At 44.7% G+C, this 22,500-nt stretch overlaps 1 protein-coding gene and 1 long non-coding RNA gene across 2 annotated transcripts in view; both read left to right on the top strand.

Moving 5' to 3' along the window:
• Positions 1-1,278, top strand: part of LOC147471729 (uncharacterized) — a 7,171-nt gene extending 5,893 nt beyond the window's left edge. Inside the window, exon 2 of the long non-coding RNA XR_015191117.1 lies at positions 823-1,278. This is a non-coding gene — a long non-coding RNA (uncharacterized LOC147471729). The remainder of the gene's footprint in view (positions 1-822) is intronic.
• The window catches only part of LOC147471728 (uncharacterized), a 59,417-nt gene that overhangs the window by 10,004 nt on the left and 26,913 nt on the right, over positions 1-22,500 (top strand). The gene's annotated exons all lie outside the window — the stretch shown is intronic.

The raw sequence follows: 22,500 nt of genomic DNA, 5'->3' as shown, positions 1-22,500 counted from the left end.
TGAGAGGAGAGAGAGTAGAGAAGCGTGTAAAGGGGGAGAGCAATGAGTGAGAGTGAGGAATGTGAGAGAGAGAGTGAGAGATGAGAAGAGAGTAGAGAGAGAGAGAGAGAGGAGGAGAAGAGAAAGAGGTTGGAGAGGGATATATATTATATATATACTATTATATATATAATATATATATATATATCTAGATAATATTATTATATATATATATATGTATATATAAACAGATGAGAAAGAGAGAGAAGGAGAGAGAGAGAGAGAGGGAGAGAGAGAGAGAGAGAGAGAGAGAGAGAGAGAGAGAGAGAGAGAGAGAGAGAGAAAGAGAAAGAAACAGAAACAGAGAGACAAAAAGAGAGAGAGACAAAGGAAGAAAGAGAGACAAAGGAAGAGAGAGACAAAGGAAGAAAGAGAGATAAAGGAAGAAAGAGACAAAGAGAGAGAGATAGAGAAAGAGAGAGTGAGAGACAGAGACAGAGACAGAAAGAGAGAGACAGAGAGATAGAGACAGAGACAGAGAGAGAGAGACAGATAGAGAGAGAGAGAGAGAGGACGCTATAAAGCCCAAGAGATCCCATATGTCACCCAGGCGAAAGGGGGAGACAGCCAGAGACGCAAGAACTGTATGGGAGAATGATAAGATTTGATGGAAAAGTAGCGACCTGTCATCTAGTGGAGACTTCGGTAACTAGCGGGGAAATGGGACTGAGATTTTATCATTTGGGAAAATATGAGAAAATTAGATAAAAACAAAGGAGGAGGAAGTGTTTACATTTTAATAGCTTTAGGGATTTGGTTGTTGTTGTTGTGGTTGTTTTTTAGGTTTGTTGTTATTAGTGATGTATTTGTTTTTGTTTTTGTTTTTGGTTGTGATGTTAAGAGATTTTGATTTATAGATTAATAAAGAGACAGAGAGACTTAGACGGACAGACAGATAGATATAAAGAACGAAACAGAGAGAATGATAGATAAAAATGATGGATAAAAAAAAAAAATAAATAACAATAAAAAGAGAATGTAAATTAAAAGATGTGAGTAAAGATGAAAAATAAGAAAAATAAGAAGTAAGAAGAAGAGGGAGAAGAAGAGGAGGTAGAAGAGACAGAAGAGAAGGACTAAAAAGACGAAAATAGAAGAGGGAGAAGAAGAACAAAAAAAAGAAGGGGAGGTTGATTAATGATATGAGGAAATACAAGAGGAGAGCAAGAAATGAAAGAAAACGACGAAGAGAAAAAATAAGATTGAAGGAGAGTAAGAAAAAGAAGAAGAAGAAGAAGAGGAAGAAGAAACAAACGATTTTTTTTTTCCGAAAGGAGGTGAAGAGAATCCGAATGACATTGGAAACGGGCGAGAAAAGAAAACGAGAATTAATGTCTGAATGTCTGGCACGCTGGGACTGCCACAGTAGGGGTATGGAGGGGGGGGGGGGAGGGAGGGGTATGGTTGTGGGATAGGGATGGGTATGGGGAGGGGGAGGGAAAAATTTGGGAAAAAACCCAAAAGGTACGAAGACAGAAGTTGGGCAGAGAAGAGAGGGGAAGGGGGAGAGAGAGAGAGGAGAGGAGGAGAGAGAAAAGGAGTAGGGGAGAGAGAGAGGGGGAAAAAGGGGAGGAGGGGACGAGACAAAACAAAAGATAAAAAAAAAGAAGGAAGAAAAAGTTTAAAGAAAGAGAGCAGAAAAGGGGAAGGGAAAGGGAAAAAAAGAGAAAAAAGCAAAAAAAAAGGGAAGAGAAGAGAAAAAGCGGGAAAAAGAGAAAGGCAAAGAAGAAAAGGGAAAAAAAAAAAGGGGAAAAGAGAAGAAAAAGCCCAACCGAAAATTTAACAACACAGGATCATCCCCCCAAAATTTAATTTTGCCTAAAATTGGGCGCATAGAGTGTTATTTTTTTGGCCCTTTTTTTGTCTTTTTTTTATTGCTTTTTGTAAACATGAGTGGAAAGGAGGGGGGGGGGGTGGGGGGGGAAAGGGAAAGGGGAAAAGAGGGGGAGGGGGGGGGAAGGGGAAGGGGGAGGGGGGAGGGAAGGAAGGGGTGGGAAAAGGGGGAGGGAATTTGAGGGGGGGAAGGGGAGAGGGAGGGGGAAGGAAAAAGAAAGGGAGGAGGAGGAGGGGAGGGGGGGAAAGGGAAGGAAAGGGGGAGGAGGAGGGGGAGGGAGAGTTAGAGGGAACTAGAAGAATTAGATGTTTCTTTTGGTTTAATTTTAAATTGTTCGTTTTTTTTTTGGGCCCAGGGGGTTTATTCACTCATGAAGGGACGAAAAGGGGGACACACACACACCAAAAATTTATATACATATATATTTACATATATATATAATATATATAAAATATATTTTAAAAAAATATATATATTATATATATATTTTGGTCGGGTTGTGTGTGTGGGGCGTTTTGGGGCGAAATGATATAAAATAGAAGGGAAAGATAGTTAAAAAGATTTATGTTATATACTTGTTATAAAAATGTAAAAGGGTTTTAAAAATATCCCGTGTGTGTGTTGTGTGTGGTTTGTTGTTTTGTGTGGGGAAATGTTTTTGTGTGGGAAATACAAAAATTAATAAATATATATAAAATATATAAAAAAAATATTTTTAAATTATAAAATATAAAATAAAAAATAAAAAGTATTTAATATATATATTTATATGTTTTTGTGTGGTGTGGTGTGTGTGTGTGTTGTGTGAAGGGTTGTGGGGGAATACATAAAATAATATAATATTTAATAAATATTTTATATAATATATATAATATATATATATATATTGTATGTGTGTGGTGTGGGGTGGGGGGAATGTGGGGGGGCTTTACATGAATATAATAATATAATATAATATATTTATAATATATATATAAAATTATATGTGTGTGTTTTGGGTGGGGTGTGTGTGGGGTGTGTTGTGTGTGTGTGTGGGGTTGTGTGTTTAAATGTGGGGGGGCCCTTACAGAATATATTTATATGTGGGGGTTGTGTGTGGGGTGGTGTGTGTGGTGTGTTGTGTGTGGGAATGTGGGGGGGGCATACTGAATATATATATAAAGTGTGTGGGGTGTGTGTGTGTTTGGGGTGTGTGTTGTGTGTGTGTGTGTGTGTGTGTGTGTGTGTGTGGTGTGTGTCCCCACCCCACGAGCCCCGCATTTATGGACCCCATTCCCCAAATATTTCCGCCCCTAAAGCACCTCATTCCCCGCCCCTGGGCCGTTCCCCCGCAGTGCCTTGAGCTCCTGTTGGTCCCCCGGAGAACCAGCCTCCGCCTCGGGGGGAGAGCAGCGTTTTCGAATGTTTTGGGGGGAGGGGGAGGGGGAGGGGGAGGGGGGGAGGCTAATAGGTCCTTTTTCGCACTTTGCAGGCCAAAATGTGAAAGTGCTTGTTTGTACGGGGGGAAAACCAGGGAGAAAATCCCCGGTGTTTTGGTAAACCCTCTAGTACGCATCAAAATTCTTACACATGCCATACCCATACAAAAAAAAATACAACACACACACACAAAACACACAAAAACACAAAACCAACAAAAACAAAACACCCCCACACACCACACACAAAATAAAATGTGTGTTTTTGCATATGAAATTTTTATTTGCATAAAAAAAAAATTAAAAAAAATTAAAAAAAAAAATATTTTTTAAAAATGGGTTTTATAAAAATTTTCTATTTTAAAATATAAAATTAATTTAATATATAACATACTTCCCTTTATATAATATAAAAATAAAGCCAAAGGGAAAAAGAGAAAAAAGGTGAGACAAAAAAAAAATAATGCAATAAGGGGTATCACAGAGAAAACCGTAAAAGAAAACCTTATTGAAGGTTGCAATCTCAGAAAAGCGGCCCAGCCCAGAGATTGAGAGGACGTTTTAAAGGGGGGAAGCAAAACAGGATTAGAAAGAGAGGAGGGAGGGGGGGGAGGAGGGGGGGGGGGGGGGCGGGGGAGGAGGAGGGAGAGAAGGGAAGGGGGGCGGGGGAGGAGGAGGGAAAAAGGGAGGGGGGGGGGGAGGGGGGCGGGGGAGGGGACAGGGAGGGGAAAAGGGAAGGGGCGGGGGGGGGGGGAAGGAGAAGGGAGAAGGGGGGGAGGGGGGTGGGGGGGAGGAGGAGGGGAATTTGGGGGGAAAGAGAGGGAGAGGGAGGGGGGAGAGAGAAAGAAGAAAGACGAAAACCCACACAACATACACACAAACACCCACACAAAACACCCCCCCCCCCACACACACACACACACCCCCACACACACACCACACACCACACAACACCCAAAACTTTTACACACCCCTTACACACATACAAACAAACACAAACACAGACCGAGTGTTAAAAAAAAAAAAAAAAAAATCCAGAGAAACCACCACTGCTATATTTCAACGAACAGAAAATCTTCTAAAATACCATTCGAATATAAACTTCAGGGAAAGGCAATGATATTTTGAAAAGAAGAAAAATATATGTTTTATTTGTCGCATTGGTCATTGGTAAGGAAAAAGATGTGATGATATTCATGAGGTTGAATATAAACCTCAGTTTCAGAGATGTGAACATGGAAATGGTTTGCATCTTCTTTTTCTCTCTCTCTCTAAATTTATTATTACGATTATCACTTTCTCTCTCTCTCTTTCTCTTTCTCTTTCTCTCTCTCTCTCTCTCTCTCTCTCTCTTTCTCTCTCTCTCTCTTTCTCTTTCTCTCTCTCTCTCTCTTTCTCTCGCTCTCTCTCTCTTTCTCTTTCTCCCCCCTTTCTTCCCCTTTTACCCCCCCTTCCTTTCCCTCCCCTCCCCTCCTCCCTCTCTCTCTCTCTCTCTCTCCTCTCTTCTCTCTCTCTTATATATTATATAATTATATAATAGTATAGATATTATTTAGATTATTATTTATAAAAACAGTATATTTTTATTTATATTATATATATATCCTCTCTCCAGTTCCTCCTGCCTTCCTTCCCCTCCTCCCTCAGCCCTTCTCGTTAACCTCCCACCATCTACCCTCCCTCCTTCCCCCCCCCACCATCCCCCTCCCCCATCCCCCCTCCATCTTTCCCTCCACCCCCATCTCCGCCCCATCTCACCATCCCGCGCACCCTTCCTCCATCAGCCCGCGTTCTCTCCCCCACACCTTTCCCACCCTTCCGTCCCCCTCTCCCCCCCCCCCCACCCTCCCTCCCTCCATTTTTTCCCCTTAATAACCCTTTAATACCATTCCAATGTTTTCTGGCACTTGGGCGGAATTATTGAAGGTTTGCGAACGAGGTCTTGGGCGAGTCTTGGAGCCAGACATATGGCTGGCTGGGGCTGAGAAGACCGGGATTTGGGGGGCTTTCTCGTTCGCTCTCGTTCTCTCTTCGTTTTTTGTTTCTTGTTCGCTTTTCGTTTTTCGTTTTTTTCTTGTTCGCTCTTCGTTTTTCGTTTTTTTCTTGTTCGCTCTTCGTTTTTCGTTTTTTTCTTGTTCGCTCTTCGTTTTTCGTTTTTTTGTTTCTTGTTCGCTCGTTCGCTCTCGTTTTTTTTTTTTTTTTCTTGTTCGATCTCGTTTTTCGTTTTTCGTTTCTTGTTCGCTTGTTTCTCGTTTCAGGCCACTTTTTATTTTGCCACTTTTTATTTTGCCACTTTTTATTTTTGTTTGTCAGTTTGTCGGATGTTGTTTGTATGTTTGGTTTGGTTGTTTATATCTTTTTTGTTTCGATCCGTTTATTTCATCTCATGGGATCACTATAAGCGTTTATTTTCTCTCTTTCTCTCCCTCTCTCTCTCTCTGTCTGTCTCCCTCCTCTTTCCTTCCCCCCAACTTCCTTCACTCCCTCCCTCCTCCCTCTCTCTCTCTGCCTCACCCTTCTTCTCCCTCCCTCTCTCCCTCTCTCGCCCTCCTTCTCCCTCTCTCTCTCTCTGTCTCGTCTCACCCTTCTCCCTCTTTCTCTCTGTCTCACCCTCCTTCTCCCTCTTTCTCCTCTTCCACCCGCCTACTCCTCTCTCTCTCTCTCTCCCCCTCCTTCTCCCTCTCTCTCTCTGTCTCACCCTCCTTCTCCCTCTCTCTCTCTCTCTCTCACCCTCCTTCTCCCTCTCTCTCTCACCCTCCTTCTCCCTCTCTCTCTCTGTCTCACCCTCCTTCTCCCTCTCTCTCTCTCTCTCACCCTCCTTCTCCCTCTCTCATTCACCCTTCTTCTCCCTCTCTCTCTCTGTTTCACCCTTCTTCTCCCTCTCTCTCTCTCTCACCCTCCTTCTCCCTCTCTCTCTCACCCTCCTTCTCCCTCTCTCTCTCTCTCTCACCCTCCTTCTCCCTCTCTCTCTCTGTCTCACCCTTCTTTCTCCCTCTCTCGACAGCCCTCCTCCCTCTCTTCTCTACCTCCTTCTCCCTCTCTCTCACCCTCCTTCTCCCTCTCTCTCTCTGTCTCACCCTCCTTCTCCCTCTCTCTCTCTGTCTCACCCTCCTTCTCCCTCTCTCTCTCTGTCTCACCCTCCTTCTCCCTCTCTCTCTCCCTCTCTCGCCCTCCTTCTCCCTCTCTCTCTCTGTTTCACCCTTCTTCTCCCTCTCTCTCTCTCACCCTCCTTCTCCCTCTCTCTCTCTGTCTCACCCTCCTTCTCCCTCTCTCTCTCTGTCTCACCCTTCTTCTCCCTCTCTCTCTCCCTCTCTCGCCCTCCTTCTCCCTCTCTCTCTGTCTCACCTTTCTTCTCCCTCTCTCTCTCTGTCTCACCCTCCTTCTCCCTCTTTCTCTCTGTCTCACCCTCCTTCTCCCTCTCTCTCTCCCTCTCTCGCTCTCCTTCTCCCTCTCTCTCTCAGTCTCACCCTTCTTCTCCCTCTCTCTCTCTCTCTCTCACCCTCCTTCTCCCTCTCTCTCTCTGTCTCACCCTCCTTCTCCCTCTCTCTCTCCCTCCTTCTCCCTCTCTCTCACACATGCATAATACGCAATAAACGAAGTCATTCCAACTCCGCCACAAACATCCACGCACTCTTTAAGGCGTCCATATTTAGCTGACTTCAAGTTTCATAGTCTTCGGTTTTTTTGTACTCTGTTCTCTTCAGGTCACTTCGATTTGATTATCATCTTAAGTGTCATTTTTTCTTTTATTCAATTTACTCCGTTTGTTTTATTTTTTTTTCGTTTTTTATTCTCTCTCTCTTTCTTTTCTTTTAAGGAGACTTTGCTCGTTGGCCAAAGAAAGTAAGAGGTAAGAGGGCGCGGGGTTAGGGAATAAAAAAAATCCGATATCCGCCATGCCTTGATTAAGAGCAATGATTGGACTATCTTGGGTGTCGGTTTTCTGCTTGCGAGAGCATGTCTGGCTTCATCATTAAATCAAATCTAAAGGTAACAGATGTGACCTCACGGCCACTGCAGATCGAAGAGTGTAAATTTGAATTAAGTCGCATAAGGCAGTTCATTTCGTCAAAATAATAATGTACTTCGTGGGGGCAAAGTAGACAAACGTGACCAAGTTATTCAGAGTTTAAAAAAAGGGCATAGCGATTATTATCTCTATGTTAATTAGAGCAGCACGATGGCAAAAAGACATTAAAATCTAACCTTCAGCAAACTTGATCTAACCCCGCGGGAAGTCCTTGTTTGCAGGGTTATCACACTCCACGAGAGAGAGAGAGAAAGAGAGAGAGAGAGAGATAGAGAGAGAGAGAAAATGAGGACACATGACGTCACGTAAAACTATACTGAAATTGGGAATATGAACAAAACTAACCCAGAAAAAAAGTATATATAAGCATATTACCAAAGATCATGAGTAGGTATATCCTCTCTTGTTTTTTCCTCGGCTTTCATGTTGTTCCTTTATTTTATCAGCCGTAAGAGGAACGTAAAATATGTCCATGAGGGTTCATGACACGAAAACAGCTGGTGTTTCTACAACGTCATGTCCAAAAAGGTTATAGTAAGTATGTGTGGGAACTTTATAGGCTGGGAGACGGGGAGGGAGAGCGGGTGGGGAAGGAGAAAGGGGAGAGAGTGGGAGACGGGGAGGGGAGAGGAAGAGGGGGTGTGGAGAGAGAGGGGGGAAAGAGAGAGGGGAGAGGGTGGGAGAAGGGAGAGGAAGAGGAGAGGGGAGAGAGGGTGGGGAAGGAGAGAGGGGAGAGGGTGGGGAAAGAGAGAGGGGAGAGAGGATGGGGAAGGAGAGAGGGGAGAGGGGGTGGGGAAGGAGAGAGAGAAGGGAGAAGGGAGAGGAAGAGGGGAGAGAGGGTGGGAGAAGGGAGAGGAAGAGGAGAGAGGGGGTGGGGAAGGAGAGAGGGGAGAGGGAGTAGGGAGAGGAAGTGGGGAGAGAGGGTGGGAGACGGGGAGGGGAGAGGAAGAGGGGGTAGGGAGAGAGAGGTCGGAAAGAGAGAGGGGAGAAGGGAGACGGGAAGGGGAGAGAGGGGAGAGGGGAGAGAGGGTGGGAGACGGGGAGGGGAGAGAGGATGGGAAAGGAGAGAGGGGAGAAGGGAGAGGAAGAGGGGGGAGAAGGGAGAGGGTAGAGGGAGTATGGGTTGGGGGAGAGGGGGAAGGGAGAAGAAGAGGGAAGGGAAGAAAAGAGAAGAGAGAGTGAGAAAGAAAGAGAAAGAGAAAAAAAAAATGAAAATAGAAAAAGAGAGGGGGGAGAAGAGGGAAGAGGAGGAAGGGAGGAAGGGGAGAGGGGGAAGAAGAAGCTATTGTGTGAACATGTGTAGGCGAGACATGAGTAACCCATGGTGGCAGTGACAGCACCTACAGTAATACAGCACGAGCAATCTCATGTACCAAGAGTCGTGTGTGTGTATGTGTGTGTGTGTGTGTGTGTGTGTGTGTGTGTGTGTGTGTGTGTGTGTGTGTGTGTGTGTCTGTACGTGCGTGTGCGTGGTACCGACGGACTTCAGATCACAAGAGGAGGTGCAGAAAGAGGGGAAGCGAATGAGAAATAGGGGAGGGATAGAGAAGAGGAGAGAGAAGAGAAGAACATAGAGTGAGGAGGAGTGAGAAGGAGAAAGAGTGTGAAAGGGAGGAAGTGAGAAAGAGGGAAGGAGAGAGAGAGAGAGAGAGAGAGAGAGAGAGAGAGAGAGAGAGAGAGAGAGAGAGAGAGAGAGAGAGAGAGAGAGAGAGAGAGAGAGAGAGAGAGAGAGAGAGAGAGAGGGGAAGGAGAGAGAGAGAGAGAGAGAGAATAAACAGAAACAAAGAAAGACAACCAACAAGAAACAGAGACGGGGAAGGGGAGATAGCGATCAAAGGAAACAAACGCAGATAAACAAGAAAAAGAAAAAGAACAAAACAAAACAGATAAACGCACCTAGACATCCAGGAAAAAGAAAAAAAAAAAAAAAAAAAAAAACAAAAAAAGAAACACAAAAAAAAAAAGAAAGAAATAGAAAAAAAAAAAAAAAAAAAAAAAACTTAAAAAAAAAAATGTACAAAAAAAAGAAAAAGCAAAAAAAAAAAAAAAAATTTATAAACAAGAAAAAAAAAAAAAAAAAAGATAAACGCACCTAGACATCCAGAACACCACAGAGGACACAAGGAAAACGAAACACAGATATAAATACGAAGGGGAAGGAAAGGCATAAACATAAACACACACACACACACACACACACACACACACACACACACACACACACACACACACACACACACACACACACACACACACACACACACACACACACACACACACACACACACACACACACACACACACACGCCCACGCCTCAGAGACGCACATGGGCGAGAACTGCCATTAATTGTGACTGTTAACTTGTCCGCGTACACTGATAGAACGCAGTCTTGACCACCATGAGAGTGGTAGGCCAGCTGTGTGGGCGAGGGAGAAGAAAGGAGGAGGGAGGAGGGAGGAGGGAGGGGGGGGCGGGCAAGGCGGGGGGGGAAAGAAAGGGGTCCAGGGAGGAAGGAGAGGGAGGAGGAAAGGAGGGGGAGAGGGAGGGGGCCAGCTGTGTGGGCGAGGAGAAAAGGGGGGGGGGAGAAGGGGGGTAAGGGGGGGGGAAAGGGAGAAAGAAAGGTGGGCGAGGGAGAAGAAAGGAGGAGGAAGGAGGGAGGAGGAAAAGGGGGGGGGGGGGAGAGAGAGGGGAAAAAGGGGGGGAAGAGAAGGGGGGAGGGGGGAAAGGGAAGGAGGGGGGAGGAGGAAGAGGGGGGGGGAGGGGGGAGGAGGGAGGAGGAGGGGGGGAAAAGGGGGGGGGGGGGGGGGGGAGGGAGAAAAAAAAGGGGGGGGGGGGAAAAGGGAGGGGGGGAGGGGGAGGGGGGGAAGGGGGGGAGGGGGGGGGGGGGAGGGGAGGGGGGGGGAGGAGGGGGGGGAGGGAGGGGGGGGGAAGGAGGGGGGAGGCCAGCTGTGTGGGCGAGGAAGAAGAAAGGAGGAGGGAAGAGGGAGGAGGGAGGGAGGGAGGGAGGGGGCAGCTGTGTGGGCGAGGAAGAAGAAAGGAGGAGGGAGAGGGAGAGGGAAGGAGGGGGAGGGGGAGGGGGAGGGGGACGAGAGGTAGGGAGAGGGAGGGGTCCAGCTGTGTGGGCGAGGGAGAAGAAAGAAGGAGGAGGAGGAGGTGGGAGGAGGAGGAGGGGGAGAGAGGGGTAAGGAGGAGAGGGAGGGAGGAGGAGGAGATGGAGGGACAGGAGAAGGAAGAGGAGGAGGATGAATAGGGAGAGGAAGAGGCAGAAGAATAAAAAAGAAGAGGAAAAGGAGGAGGAGGATGAAATCAAAAGACGGATGAAGACCTAAAGAGGAGAGAGAAAAAAAACACAAAAAAACAGCGACCGAAACACACCTTTCATAAAAAAAAAAGCCCATAAATAAACAATCTGAAGAAAAAAGGAAAAAGAAAGAAGCTAATTTCGTTTTCTTTTTTTCTTTGTATTTTTTTTTCATTCCTTCGTCCTAATTCACTTTGTATTCACCTTTTGGAACTTTGGGAGTTTTGCAGTCTGTATTTCGTTTGTTTTCATTATAGAATTTCGTGTCGCTCGCTTCTATCGCCTCCCCGCACACCCCCCCCCTCTCCGACACCCCCACTCCCACCCACACCCTCCCACATGACCACCCTCCCCCAGTAGTACCCCCCCCCCCATGACCCCCCCCCCCCAGTACGACCCTTCTTGTTGTAGTTAAGTTTGTTATCATTGTTTTGTTCTTGATCGTGACTGTATTATGATTACAGTTATGTGATTACATGATTATCTGAATTGGAAAGCGATTATGATGAGGAAATAAGAACATTCTGTGATGAAGGAAATGATAATGATAGGAATAACTGATGATGATGATGGTAATGATCGTACTAAAAGAACAAAATGAAATGATACTTCCGATATTTCGGAGGAAACCGATCATCACTTCGATTGCATTAGCCTCATCCCTATCACCCCCCCCCCTCCCCCAAGTCTCTTCACCACTATAACCCGAAGAAAATACACGTCTTTAAGGGAAACATTTTCGCAATACCTTCATCACTAAGCCTACAGATGCCAATACGTATACCACTAGTTTAATCATTCTATATTTTTTCTATCTATATTCTATTTCTCTCTCTCACCTTCTCTTTCTCTGTCTCTCTCTCACCTTCTCTTTCTTTCTCTCTCTCACCTTCTATTTCTCTTTCTCTCTCTCTCTCTCTCTCTCTCTCTCTCTCTCTCTCTCTCTCTCTTTCTCCCTCTCTCTCTCTCCCTCCCTCTTTCTCCCTCCCTCCCTCCCTCCCTCCCCCATCCAATCTACATACGTGTTAAAGAGTTAATCCCTCTCTCACAATGCGATTACAATAACAAAATACAGCGTTAATCCAATGCCTTATTTTCTTTTTCTTTTTCTTTTTTTTATCTTGAGGCAGCCGGCCAGTTCGCGCGGCCCCAACACCTGCTTATCTAAATGGCCAGTTATGGCTGATCTGTAACGAGCGGAGCAGGCCATTAGGGCAGGCCTTTAACTGCTGAATTACGGCCCGTCACGAGTGCGGGGGAAGAGGGTGTTGGAGGGGTCTGGGGGGGGGTAGGAAGAGGGAGGGGAGGGGACGGGGGATGAGGAGAGGCGAGTGGAGGGGACGGGGGTTGAGGGGAAGGGAGGGGAGGGGAGGGAGAGGGAAAGAGTGGATGATGTAATGAGGCAAGAGGGAAGTGGTGCCAATATTTTTGATGTGTGTGCTTATATATATATTTTTACACAGTATATAAATGCATATATATATATATATTTACACAGTATATAAATGCACATATATATATATTATATATATTGCAAATACGCACAAACACACAGAAAGAGAGAGAGAGAAAAAAAGAGGAAGAGAAAGTGGACATAACCCTCGAGCCAACAAATCAGGACCCCATTTTTTGACACGAATATCGAGCGCTTGATTAACCTCCTCGCATTCAACTGGGACAAAGTTACGTTACCTAAAAAAAATAAAGAAAAAAGAAAAAAAAAGTGTGCATGAGTCTCTGACCCGAGAGTAGAAAGTCCTGTCTGTGAGTCAGGCATAATGAGGACTGGAGAGGGAAGTGGGAGGAGGAGGTGGAGGGGGGGATGGGGATGGGGGTGGGGATGGAGATGGAGTAAGAGGAAGATGGGGTGGGGGTGGGTCTGAGGGCGGGTAGGAGGGGGGTTAGGCGGTGATGAGGGTAAGATTAGACCAGAAGATATTAGCAAAAAAAAAAAAAAAAAAAAAAAAAAAAAAAAAAAAAAGGGGGGGGGGGGGGGGGATAAAAGAACCGAGAGGAAGGGGATGAGTACAACTAGAGAATAAAGCAAGAACAGTCATAGACATACACACGCACACACATATGTATAGAGAGAGAGAAGAAAAGAAAAAGAAAGAAAGAAAGGGAGAGACAGACGGGGTCAGTAAAAGAATAAAAAAGGGGATGAGGATGATAAAAAAAAAAAAATAATAAAAAATAAAGAAATAGAATAAGAGGATAAACGGAAGTAAAATCAATAGTAGAATAAAAAATACGAATAAAACCATTCCCACACTCAGGGCTCTCAGTCACGCGTTAATCCTAAAACTCCACTTTACTGTTGGGATAAATTCTCCCGGGCTAATCTCGTGCCCTATAATAGCGTCTTTCCATTAAGTAAAAGAATGCTCGGAGATAAACTGGCGATAAGAAGAACTTATCGGCCTGTGCATACGGCTATTTGTTCCTAACTTAAACTCATGGCTTCGACCTTGACTCCGACGCAGAATTAAACTTGACGAAAAGCTCATCTGCAGGTTATGAATTGGCTGTAAGTAAAACATGTTGCCTTTCTCTAATGAAAATGGACCGCTGGACACGAGGTAGTTTTAATGAGAAACAGATTACTCCCGCCCGGCGTGCATCGGACCAATGGCGTCGATTCTGACACAGGATTTAAAGGATATCAGCCAATGGGATGGATGCTTTTAGAGAGTTCGAAGATTTTTGACCAATGGGAAGCGTTCTCGTTTTTCTTCATTTAACGGTCGGTCTGCAGTCGTATAAATTGTTCATTTGAAGCGCATGGAAATGTTTTATTTTGGTTTACCTCTTGATAGATGCTTGCTGGTATCTTTGGTGAAATGAATAAGTTTAAAATGTATGCTAAGGTCTATTTATACATTCATACATATGGAACTATGCACAAATATATATACAAATACACATGCGGACACAGAAGGTGGGAGGTACAGAGATATACCCCCCCTTCCCCCCTACTCAGTTTATAGATTAAAATTAAAATCAGTAAATTGCATATTTAACTACAAATGGGTATTTAAATGGTCAGATGTCCACTCATAACACAGGAAGACAGTTCCCTAATAGTGTCAAGTGCATTGTGTACGTGTTTGGGCTGTCTCATGCCAGTTCAGTGAAGGATATACATAATTCAAACACTGTTATCTGTTTCTAGACCGTTTTTGTTTCGAAACTTTGGAACTAGTGTTGCTGTGTGTTGCTGAGTTTTTTTTTCTTTCTTTTTTTTAAATCTTGCATCTGTCTCTGCTGTGAGGATGTTTTGAAAGTGAGATTCCTAACGAGATGAGAATTCAACTGTCTGTCGTGTGTGTCAGTTAAGACTCAGTTAATTGCAGAGAACATGCAATTTGAGAAGAAGGAAATATTCGTCTCTGCTTTCTTCAAGCAAGCAGGTCATGTGACTTGGATTTTTTTATTCTTTTATTTTGCATGTTATTGTCAACATCAGTTTCTCCATACCTCTATGGTAATGCTTTTAGTGTTTCTGGAAATGATAAGTACCAGCTGGAAATGATAAGTACCCGCTGGAAATGATAAGTATCAGCTGGAAATGATAAGTACCAGGTGGAAAAGATAAGTACCAGCTGGAAATGACAAACACCAGGTGGAAATGATAACTACCAGCTGGAAATGATAACTACCAGCTGGAAATGATGAGTACCAGCTGGAAATGATAGGTACCAGCTGGAAATGATAAGTACTAGCTGGAAATGATAGGTACCAGCTGGAAATGATAAGTACCAGCTGGAAATGATAGGTACCAGCTGGAAATGATAAGTACCAGCTGGAAAGGATAAGTACTAGCTGGAAATGATAAGTACCAGCTGGAAATGATAAGTACCAGCTGGAAATGATAAGTACCAGCTGGAAATGATAGGTACCAGCTGGAAATGATAAGTACCAGCTGGAAATGATAGGTACCAGCTGGAAATGATAAGTACCAGCTTCCTCTGTGTCCGTCCTACCTAACCTTATAAAACTGTGGCTACCTAGATGGCACAAGTCCCTTTATTCATTTATATCTAATGTGGAAATATGCGATGGTAGCTTAATCAAAGTAAGGAATTCTGATTGTCACTCACCGGCTTATTAATCTAATGTGCCTTTATGGGGAAGGGGGAAGTCTGCAAAGGTACCCCCCACCCCCCCTCCACTTCAACAATTCTCCGTATCTGGATATACATGTAGGATGTAGGGCGCGCTTGCTTGCAAACACGTATACACACACACATGAACACACTCATTCACTTGCTCGCTCACTCACTCACTCACTCACTCATTCACTGTCATTCACTCACTTACCCATTCTCATTCACTCACTCACTTGCATTCCAACACACACACACACACACACACACACACACACACACACACACACACACACACACACACACACACACACACACACACACCGACATTTACACACACATGCATAATGTAAATGTCTCTCAAGACAAAGGCATGTTGCAAGGATTTTTCACATGCTCTGCCCACCGCTGACAACCGCTGACAACCTCTGACATCCTCTGCCAACTCCGCTCTGAATAATACAGACAACGGCGGAGTATGTAGAGAGTTTGCACAAGTTATATAACGTTTTGTGATATATAATATCATGCTGTTATATAACCGCCACAACATGGTGTTGGTGCTTGCAAAATTATGGAAATTTCGGTTCTCAGTCCTCTCTCTTCTTCTCTCTTCTTCTCTTCTCTTCTCTTCTCTCCTCTATTTTTTTTCTTCTCTTCTCTCCTCTCTCTCTCCCTCCATCCCTTCCTCCCTCCCTCCATCCCTTCCTTCCTCCTTCCTCTTCCTCACCCTCTTTCTCATTCGGAATAAGAAAATCGTATGAAAGCCAGGAAGAAAAGAACAAAGAAAGAGACATAAATTAACAAAATGGCATAGAAGAAAGATAAAAGAGGAGGAGGGGGAGAAGAAAAGAAGACGAAAGAGGAGGAGGGGGAGAGAAGAAAAGACGAAAGAGGAGGAGGGGGAGAGAAGAAAAGACGAAAGAGGAGGAGGGGGAGAGAAGAAAAGAAGACGAAAGAGGTGGAGGGGGAGAGAAGAAAAGACGAAAGAGGAGGAGGGGGAGAGAAGAAAAGAAGACGAAAGAGGAGGAGGGGGAGAGAAGAAAAGACGAAAGAGGAGGAGTGGGAGAGAAGAAAAGACGAAAGAGGAGGAGGGGAAGAGAAGAAAAGAAGACGAAAAAGGAGGAGTGGAGGAGAAGAAAAGAGGACGAAAGAGGAGGAGGGGGAGAGAAGAAAAGAAGACGAAAGAGTGTAGAGGGCGTAGGTCACGTGGCGAGCCCGGCGGAGGTCAAACAATCGCCCTTATTCGGTTGATTGCCCTTTGTTCTCCTATATGGCACTCTGTGGGCACTCCTTCCTCTCTTTTTGTGGCACTACCCCTCCCGACCCACCCCCAGCCCCCCTCCACTCCCCTCGCTCTGTCCGTCCCTTGTCTTGCAGTCTCCCCTTTTTTGCATTATTAATTTTCCTCTTGTCGAAAAAAGAGGAATTATATCTAATGTATAAACTCTGCGAACCTGACAACTATAATCATACAACATCCCCCCCCCCCTCTGACCCTCTGCCCCCCTTACGGATCTCGACATCTCGGGAGCAAAAAGCGGATAGGGAGAAGGCTGCACATGAAACCCGATAAGTATTCATTTTTTGAGCCGAAAGTTGACAGAAAGTCGAGATAAAGCGACCTCTCGGGTGCATCCGCGGCTTACACGAACGCGGTCACGCTCGGATTCACCTCTTTATTATTCCGGGCGCGCCTGAACCACCGTGTGCAAATTGCGATAGCGTGCAATTAACGGCGATTAGCACCTTTACCGCAACAAAGACCGAAAACACTTAGCGCAAATAAAGCTCTCAAGAAAATTAGAAGCGCCGCGTCGAGACAAAACGCTGTTGCCAGTCGACGATTTCAAACATCGTCTTTGTATACATTTGCAATCCGGATTTACATACGCGAACGTAAACATAAGCAGTCGACTAGATAGTCTTCTGTCAGGCGCGCATCTGGCCTACAAGAACGCCTGCACTGAGGGCGGGGTGGACAATCCCTCATCCATATGCATGCGACTTCACACGAACGTCAACAAATGGGCCGGACCCCTGGGGTCGCTGCAGCCCCGCTGCCCGCCCGGCCGACCCGCCATTATCCTTTGTCTCGTGCAGGCGATGCTGGGCTTGTGTGGGTATAGAGAGAGAGAGAAAGGAAGAAAGAAAGAGAGAGAGAGAAAGAAAGAAAGAAGCAAAAGAAAGATATGAAAGAAAAAAGAGGAGAGAAAAAGAAAGAAGAGCGAACAAAAAAAGTGAGAAAAAAAAAAAAGAGAAAGCGTGAGAGGGTGCGGGTGTGTGAGAGAGAGGGTGAGAGAGAAAGAGGGTGAGAGATAGGGAAAAAGGGACAGAATGAGAGAGAGAGAGAAAAATAGAGAGCAAGAGATATAAACACACACACAGACACATATATACTCCCCCCACACACACATACCTACCCTCCCACACACACACCCCCCCCCCCCCACCACACACACACACTTCCACACACACACACACTTTACACATCCACATCCACATGGGCGTGCGTGTGCAATCCGCATAATAGCAGTAACGTGAAATAAGTGACTGGAACAGCCTCGGTTAAAAAATAAAATGAAAACACTACAATGCAGTTTAGTCATGAAAGGGAGTCATCGTGTTATCACTATAATTATGATTATCATTAGACTTATAGTAATGATAATGATAAGAGTAATCAGAATGATGATAAAGTTAATAATACTTATGATAATAATGTTAATGATGACAATAGTAATATGACCATGATAGTTTTTGTTTTATTCTTACTCAGTCACAGAGACAAGTAAACAAACACACTTGCATACTGAAACAAATACACATATGCTTAAACAAACATACACATACACAAACAGAACACATACACAAGCACAAACAAAACATATATATCCCTCAACGAACAAAAACAAATAAACACAACGAAGCAAAGTGAAAAACAAAAAATCATAAGCAAAGACACAAACAAATACAAAGACAAAGAAACATCTAGAAGAAAGAAAGAAAGAAACCAATTGACAGACAGACCCAGAAACAAACAAACAAGCAAATAACCAAACAAACAAACATTCTTTATATATTGTAACCGACCTTTTCTCCACTTTGATTTTATTTGTTTGCTTGTTTCACTGTTTTCTGTTTTTACAAGTCATTAAGCGCATTTTTTTTCTCTGTTAATGTTTATTTTTATCACTGGGTTTAGGGCCGTAAAGGAGGAGGAGGAAGAAGAAGAGGAAGAGGAAGAATATGATGATGATGAGGAGGAGGAGGCGGAAGAAGAGGAGGAATATGAGGAGAAGTAGGAGGGGGAGTAGGACAGAATAGAGAATGAGAAGGAAGAGGGGAAGAAGAAAAAGGAGAAGTAGAAGAAAAAGAAGAATTAGAAGAGAGAGAGAGAGAGAGAGAGAGAGAGAGAGAGAGAGAGAGAGAGAGAGAGAGAGAAAGTGAGCGTGAAAGTGAAAGAAACAGAAACAAAAAGAAAGAAACGAGAAAACAAATGACTAACTACCGCGCCAAGTGGGATAAATGACCAAACAAATTTATGGGCTTAATACGGATTATAAATTTAATATTAGCCAATGACATTTAGGATCAATTAATTGTAATATCTAATTAGGAACATCCGGCAAAAGGGAGAGCACATTGATTACATTTAATCATATCATTTTTCCAATATAGCCATCCCGTCAGCCTGACCTCAGTGTGCATTTTTTTGTGTAAGCTCGTAATCCTTTATTTTTAGTGTGTAAGAATTTTTTTCTCGCTTGTGTATGAATTTCTTTGTGTACATGTAAGAATTTCTTGTGTGGGTGAGTAACAAGGGAAAGATTAAAAGACTTATAAATGAGAGGGAGAAGGAGGGGGGAGGGGGAGGGGGATGGAGAGAGAGGGAGGGAGAGGGAGGGAGGGAGGGATTGAAAGAGCGAGAGAGAGATTGAAAGAGCGAGAGAGAGACAGAGCGAGAAAGAGAAAGAGCGAGAGAGAGAGAGAGAGAGAGAGAGAGAGAGAGAGAGAGAGAGAGAGAGAGAGAGAGAGAGAGAGAGAGAGAGAGAGAGAGTGAGTTAGAGAGAGAGAGAGAGAGAGAGAGAGAGAGAGAGAAAGAGAGAGAAAAAAAAGAGAGGATAGAGGAGAGAGAGAGAGAAAGAAAGAAAGAAAGAGATTAAGAGAGAAAGAGAGACAGAGACAGAGCGAGAGCGGGTGTCAAATGATAATCAGTGTACCTAAAAAGAGTAGGAAAAATCAAGCAGGGGGCGGGAGTATCAGAGGGGGATGGGGGAGGGGAGAGGGGAGAGAGAGGAGAGGGAGGAGTTAGATTAGCCCCGCCCTCTCCCCTTTCACCCTTCATCCTTCATCCTTGCTTCCTGAGTGTGTGATGAAGACCACGTTTGATCACTGTAGCTCGGTCCTTCCCCCTCCCCCTCCCCCTCCCCCCGCCCCTCCTTCACTCTCCCCCTCTGGCTCTCCCTCTCTAATTCTTGTCCTATTTATCCCCTCCCTGACCCTCACCCTTTTCCCCTCCCTCCTCTACCCTTCTTTCCCTCCCACTCACTCATCCCCCTGCCCTCGCTCCCTCTCTCTCAACTCTACCTTCCCTCCCTCTCTATATATACCTCCCACCCTTTCTTTATCCATCCCACTTTTTTCCACTCCTTTCTCTCTTCCCTATCCCACCCATTCTCCTCTTTCCCTCCCTCTTCCCTTACCCCTTCCCCCACTTACCTCACCCACCCCTCCCACTCCTCTTCTCCTTCCCTCCCTCCCACCTCCCCCCCCACACTCCTCTCCTCCTTCTCTCCCTTCCCCTCCCTCCCTCTCCTTCTTCCCTCTTCCCCCCCCCCCCGCTCATCCAAGGCGCATTTCCATGGCACTGTGCCTATCGTGGCCGGTTTTTTTGACGGTTTTTTGGCAGGGCGGGTAATGGGGAGAATGATTCGGAAAAACAATGGGAATTGCGTATTTCTGATTTGCTAATTATCTTGGCGGCGGAAGGAAATGGAATTGGAAAATGGTATTTGGGAAAATAAGTTTTCACCCACGCTCTTCCCTTTTCCTCCCCTCCTTCCCTCCCCCTCCTCCCCCCCCCCCTCCCTCCTCCCTTTCCCTCCTTCCCCCTCACTTCTTCTCCCTCCCTCTTCCCTCCCCCGTCTTTCTCCCCTTTCCCTCTCTTTCGTCCCTTCCCCTCCCGTCCCTCCTCCTCCTCCTCCCCCTCTCCCTCCCGTCTCCTTTTCCTTCCCTCTCCGTTGAAACACTTATCTTCTCTCCCCCTCCCTCCCTCTCCCATTCCCTCCTCCTCCCCCTCTCCCCCTACCCCTCCCTTTCCCTCCCCCTCTCCCTCTCCCTCTCCCTCTCCCTCTCCCTCTCGTCTCCTTTTCCTTCCCTCTCCGTTGAAACACTTGACTAAACATTACCACACGCCGACTTGGCATGACGTGCTAACTGTTGAGCATGCATTGAGACCGTGCATGAAGGGCATTGCACTGTGCTAACGTGGCGGTTTTGACGGTTTTGGGGGAATGATTCGAAAATGGATTGGTATCTTGATTAGCAAATTATTGGGGGGAAGGAAATGGGTTTAATGGAAAGGTATTTGGGAAATAAGTTTGTCGAATATATAGGTATTTTGACTTCTCTCTCACCTCCTCTCCCTTTCCCTCCCCTCCCCCTCCTCTCCCTCCCTCTCCCTTTCCCTCCCCTTTCCCTGCTCTCTTTCTCTCCCTTCCCCTCCTTCCCTCTCCTTCTTCCCTCTTCTATCCCCCACTCATCCTCTCCTCCCTTTCCCTCCTTCCCCCTCACTTCTTCTCCCTCCCTCTTCCCTCCCCCGTCTTTCTCCCCTTCTCCCTCGCCTCCTCCCCTCCCCTCCTCCCCTTCCCCCTCCCCTATCTCTCTCTCCCTGTCCTGCCTATCTAAGAGTTTGTCGACTACAAATGTATTTGGAGATAACTGGGTTTTAGTTAAATTCTTCGAAATGATTAGGAGTGTGGGAAGTAATCAGCTTGGAAATATTCAGGAAATTATTTTGCTCCAAGGCCAAACTCCTTTAAGAGGGAGCAAATATACTGCATTGCAGAATACTAAATCATACTAAAACGCCCTTTCTTCGCTCGTGGGTACTATATTGCATCAGGCGGCACGCTTTATTGCAAACTAGAGCAGTAAATAACCGCATAATATATATTTATTTCCCCCCCTAAAGCTATCGAGGCTCTTGGCCAAAAGAATAACCCGAAAGAATAGATTCTCTCACGAAACGACTCGGATTCCAACACACAAAAAAACAAAAGAGCATCGACGAATTACGATCCGGGACGAAACCGTTTAAATCTTAGCGGACAGACTATAAGCGCCGTAAACAATGGCCTTACGAATAGAAGAATATTCTACGATTTTTCCTCACTGGCCTGGAGAAAATGGGGGAGGGGGAAAGAGTGGAAAAAAGGAGACATATTTTTGGCATTTTATAGACTGGCGCAAGAGTGGCCTCGTTCAAGATCCGACATTGGACAAGTTGTTAAGTTCTTGGGGCGGGATTGCGGGCCATTTCCCCCGACCATCAGGAGTAGGGGAGGTGGAGGGGGGAGGGGAGGGGAAGGGAAGGCGGTGTTCTCAGAGAGGAGGAAAAATAAAAGGGAGTTTTCCTTGAGAAGAAAATTAAGATAGATTAGAGGAAAACATTGTAGGTTTCCTTTTCTTGAAAGAAGAGAGTGGTTTTCCTAAAAGGATTTCCATGGATCCTTTTTATTTTTTTTTTTCTTAAATCTCTCTCTCATTAACCAAATACTTTATATTCATCACTCTATGTCACAAATTACACAACATTTCCTATAAACAAGAAAAGAAAAAAAAATCAGAATCAAAAGAAAAAAAAACAAAAACTAGAAAAAAATGAAAAAAAAAAAAAAAAAAAAAACAGGGTGACCTTTAGGGAAAACCCTCACGCTCCATCACCCTTGTTGCGAGGGTAAGCCATACACAAGGGACAAAGAGAGAGTGGAAGTGACCTCGAGTTGCAGCAAGTTGCAGGGTTTGAGTGTCGAGTGCAAGTGTGAAGTTCGTGTTGGGAGCGAGAGTGCAACAGCAAGCGAGAGTGTGAGTTAGAGTGTGGCATTTCCTTTGTTCTTGTTGTCGTTATTATCGTTATCTTTATTATTCCTGTTGTTGTTTTACCTTATGGTGGTTAATTTCTTTGTCGTTATTCTTGTTCTTATTTTCCTTGTTGTGGTTAACTTTTTTATAGTTATGATTGTCCTTTTCATTATCGTTATTATTGTTATCATCATTATTATCATTATTATCCCTATTTTCACTATTATCATATCCTTCCTCAATCCTAGTGTTTCTCCTTCTCAAGATTGTAGCAACACTGTCTCAATCTCTTTTGCAACAATTCTGTCCTGCCTATCCAAGATTAAATATATATTTTTTTCATAGTTGCAAGAACACCTACATCAGCTGGACCTCTTATCATATGTTTTATCTCCCATACTCTAAGAATTTCATATTCTTGAGGCTTTTACTTCTCTCCTTTTATCTCTTTTTCTTCCTCGATTCTTTTGCTATCACCTGTGACGTCATCAGATAACCATATTATTTTTTCCCTTTTTGTCAACCAAAATGATGTCCATTTTTTTTTTCGTATAACTTTGATATTTTCATTCTCAATTGCATGATCAATCTTGTGCTTGGAACACTTCTGCTTCGTCATCATCATTGTTATTAATATTGTTATCATTGTTATTACTATTATCATTATTTTGATTATTATTGTGA

Source organism: Penaeus japonicus, unplaced genomic scaffold, assembly GCF_977035675.1.
Source record: "Penaeus japonicus unplaced genomic scaffold, GWHDUDI00000001_assembly GWHDUDI00000006, whole genome shotgun sequence".
Classification (NCBI taxonomy): domain Eukaryota; kingdom Metazoa; phylum Arthropoda; class Malacostraca; order Decapoda; family Penaeidae; genus Penaeus; species Penaeus japonicus.
This window is presented reverse-complemented; position numbering and strand designations above follow the sequence as displayed.